Here is a 4,874-nt window from a genome sequence, read left to right on the forward strand (position 1 = left end):
TAATATATTTTGTATTTTATTTTTTTGTTGGTTAGCCACTGGCCACGATAGCTACAATTTAAATAAAATGCTTCCAGACTCTCAAATATACTGTGTCATCAAAGAATTCATGTTTAACTCAGAACGAAATCTAATTTGCTTCAAAAAGAACTACCATTGATGAGCTTTTACTGACTTAAACCAGAGTAGGTGATCTCATTCCCAATGTATACCGTTAAAATACCCTGCCATCTCCCATCAGGCACATATAGTGCTGACGTATGTGTGACAACCTGTAATGTTTCAACTGGTCCTGTTGTACGTCTCAGTGCCTCATGTCCACACGTTTTATATAGGAGTTTCCATTCGTTTTTAATATTCTCAGACCCGGTACATTGTGCTCACTGCTCAATCACGGTAAAGAGCCCCCCTTGTGCTCCATCTCTCTCCTTCTGTCTCTCCCTCCGTCTCTGTTTCTGACACACACACACACACACACACACACCGTCTCAGCTCCCAGCTGTGGCCCAGATGCGTGGGCCCTGTGAAAGTGGAACACACAGGGTAAAAGCATGGCCTTAAGTCGCCCCTCTCAGACAGGAGGACCCTGGATATTCCATCTAAGCCACCTCATGGAGACGTCCGTAACCAATAGACCTGCCTGCCAGCAGTCATTTTTCTACACCGCGTTGCCAGACCTGGTTCAATCTCAAATGATAATCAAGCTCGGACCTCGATACCTCTTCAAAGGGAGTGCTGTTGTTTTTTTTTAGCTGTAAATGAAGGAATGCTGTAGGGATTGGGAAGCTTGCCTTACATTTTGGTTGTCCTTTTAACTTTCTCTGGGGGAATGAGGGGGTGTAGTTCTCTTGGGGGGGGATTCAGGTGTGCAGAGTTATACTGCAGATTCCCTTCAACCCTTGTGATGTTCTAGATGGATCACACACATTGTATAAGAAGTGATTATACCATCTATCACTCCTTTTCATCTGTATGAAGAATCGAGACAATTTTTCAGATGGCTCTACCTTTAATCAGATGTGGCTTTGAACTTTTGTCATCTCTGATTTCATCAAATTTGCCAACGAGTATTCCTTTACAACATGGCTGGCTGCCAGCCCCAAATATACTACTAGAAAGATGTTAATGCTTCTACTAATGTTACTGTGCCATGTACCTGTCTGTCTACTCACCTGTCTGTCTACTCACCTGTCTGTCTACTCACCTCACCTGTCTGTCTACTCTACTCACCTGTCTGTCTACTCTACTCACCTCACCTGTCTGTCTGTCTACTCACCTCGTCTGTCTACTCTACTCACCTCGTCTGTCTGTCTACTCTACTCAACTCGTCTGTCTGTCTACTCTACTCACCTCGTCTGTCTGTCTACTCTACTCACCTCGTCTGTCTGTCTACTCTACTCACCTCGTCTGTCTACTCTACTCACCTATATCACTTCTTCATATTGACTTGAATTACAGTCTCACATCGTCAGGACAGTCTCACCATTTTACTTTTTGTTATCTTGGCTAAAACTGTAGAACAACTTTGCTGAAACTGTTTCCAGACCGTTTTATGTACAGTACAGTTTGAGATTTCCATAAATGCTAGACTTGACCGGAGGTGCTATACTGTGGGATATCTACTTTGAAAGCAGTTTAGAAATTGGCATTGCATGTACTAGAATGGAGGCAAATGCAATAAGGAAAAATGCAACTCAAGTAACATCTAAGGACTTATATATAACTAGTGGCCAGCTGATCAACTGGCAATGTAACAAGATGCCTTAGTACAGCGGGCTTAATGTACTGTAATGCCATTTGCGATTGATGTGAAAATAATGATCTGTTCCTCCTCTAGCACATCCACCAATATCTCTGCTATCCCAGAGATTCTCCAGTCCATAGAAATGCACAGTGACCCATGCGTGGCACATATGATGACCTCACACCCCCTCTCCATCGCCAAAAGATTCTGCCACTTACATGGATTCCAGCTGCATTTAACTTCAATTTCCCCCCATCTGGTTCTAGTTCCCATTCAAAGCCAGCCATTATAAAAATAGGCTTCTTCTTCTTCTTCTCTGCAAAATGCAATACAATGGTATATACACCAGGATGTCTGGGGACTCTGGACAGATGAATCAAAGCAAAGCCAACTCCAGCCTGTCATAAAATGGGACAGGGGGGATTGTCATCCTTATGTCTCTGTTCCCAGATCAAGTCCATACGGACTCCATAGCATCCTGGTCACATGGTCTAGAGAGATGACTATAATAACAGCATAATACAGTAGGCTAGCCTGGCTCCAGATCTGTTTCTGCTGTGTAGCCAACTCCTATGGTCATTTGCATGACATCGATCAGGATCCAGGCTAAATACAGTATACTAAGTAAGTCTTGGAGCTTGGCGGTCCATTAAGGGGTGTTGTGGAGACAGCTGTAGTTGCGTAATGATCGTTTCTCTTTATCGGAGTATCGTCACCACGGTGTTTACACTGTAGCTATGTGATCCTATTACTTTTTTTTGGCTCCCGTCATGAATTAGTGTAGTGATGTCATCCAGAGTGGACATAAATCACTATGAAAAGACTTGATAACATCAGCCTGGGGGTTAATGACAAATGATTGGCCGCTGTCATGTAAACACACATCGTGTAGCCTCGCTACTTCTACTCGCTGTTGATATATGATACTGAAGACGTTATTACTACAACATCTCGGCTGGGATAAATCCATTAAGGTTTATTATGTTATCCTGTCTGTTCGTCGTGTCAGAGTGAGACGGGACAGGCCGGGAGACCATTACCTCAGTAGAGGGGGAAGACTAGAACATATGAAGAGGAGGAGATCATTCATCAAATGATCCTGCTCTGGCCCGCCGCACATCAAAAAGGATATGCATCTGTTTCAGGCAGGGAACGAGGGGAGGACCAAGGAGGAATTCTTCCAGGCTGTTTTACCACACAGGGGTAAGCTGCCTGACAGGCACGTACTGAGGTGGGCTTTGAGACCAGCCTAGCTCCAGGCCAGCTCCAGCCTGCTGTATCTACCCAGCCCATCGCCTTCCCCCTACAGTCCTACCTACTGAGTACTAGCTGTCTGACAATGGGTACATTCCACCTGCCTGGTATGCCTGCCTACCACCTACCTGGAGGAAAGAGATGAGGGATTTTCATGATGTCACTGCTGGGTGCAGTCCCTAAGCATGTCATGTCATAGAACGTATGGTATGGGGACAACAAGTTGGGAGAAGCTGGGCCTAGTTCTAACAACATTGCCATGGCAATAATATCTAAACGCTTCTTTGTTTTATTTGCGGATTCCACCAGACCAGTCAGCCCCCTCTCTCTCTCTCTCTCTCTCTCTAGAACAACTGCAGGCATCATTATGGAATTGTCAGTCAAAGACAGCCACACATGGTTGTTTATAATGGCAGGTTTTCAATGAGCCTTGCTGAATGCAAGTTGTCAACTGCCTATTAACAAACATAGTACAAACATGATTCACTCAAAGATGATGAATGAATCGTTGATAGTAGCCTTTGAGAGCATGACACCGTTTATGCCACTGCCACACAGAGGGGATGACCGTGACATTCAAGTGATAGGCTGGCACACCGGTAGTCATTGTGAAGAATTCCCACTCATAATCTCTATCAATCTCCCCACGCGCCTCTCATGTTGAACAACGGACCACATGTAGCCGCCAGAATATAGGAAAGGCCTCAGTAAATGAAGGAAACAAAATATATTGAACGGTTAAGCACAAATGTTAATTAAGCATTTAACATCCCATCATGCTGAGGGTCATGTATAAAATGCCCAGTGGCCCATTATTTTATCTACCATGTCTAGAAGAAGAGATCTCAGTGACTTTGAAAGATGGTCTCAAAGGAGCTGAGAGGGTGTGTCTGTGTGTCTCAGTCACCGGACATCAACCAAATTGAAGACTTATGGGAGATTCTGGAGCGGCGCCTGAGACACCAACTAAACACCAAATGATGGAATTTCTCGTGGAAGAATGGAGTCACATCCCTCCAATAGAGTTCCAGACACTTGTAGAATCTCTGCCAAGATGCATTGAAGCTGTTCTGGCAGCTTGTGGTGGTCCAACACAATATTAAGACACTTTATGTTGGTGTTTCCTTCATTTTGGCAGATACCTGTATATTTGTTCACGAAGGCTTGGAGTTGTGAACTTGATTTCACTACTGTTACTATTGATACTTGGAAGTTGTGAAGCGAAGGGATGCTACTAAGGCGAGCAACAGAGGACTTCTGAAAGGTGAGTATCCGAATGAAATAGAATAGAAGCCTGAATGTTTAAAACTATAGTTTATCGTGCTCTATAGTAAGCAAACTTGGCTCGCTGTGACTGCTAACTATTGTCATTGGCTCCTAGCTCTCAATATCGAATAATTTAGCTTTGCCTCTAGTCTAGGCCCATGTCCAATGACCTCCTGCATATTTCACACCTGCACCATAGTACCACGCCTCTGAAACAACACAAGCCCTAACAAGAACCATTCAATCCACTGTACTGTTTGCAGGTGCATTTGAATGGCATGAATTAATAGACTTAAAGCACCTGGACACACAAGAGGACGACAACACATGGATTGTTCCCCCCTGCACAGTGCCTCTGTCTGCATGATTACTCCTGTCTGCTGGGGTTCCCCAAAACTTCACACCTTGACACGTAGTGTACTCCTCTACTGTTGTCCACATGCCAAGAAGGGTCAGTCTCTCTTTTCTGTCGTGCTCATTCTCTGTCTCTCATCTCTTTCTCATGCTCTCTCTCTATCCTATATATATATATATATATATATATATATATATATATATAAGTTTACATACCCCTTAGCCAAATTCATTTAAACTTAGTTTTTCACAATTC

This window comes from Oncorhynchus clarkii, chromosome 10 (genome assembly GCF_045791955.1).
Source record: "Oncorhynchus clarkii lewisi isolate Uvic-CL-2024 chromosome 10, UVic_Ocla_1.0, whole genome shotgun sequence".
Classification (NCBI taxonomy): Eukaryota; Metazoa; Chordata; class Actinopteri; order Salmoniformes; family Salmonidae; genus Oncorhynchus; species Oncorhynchus clarkii.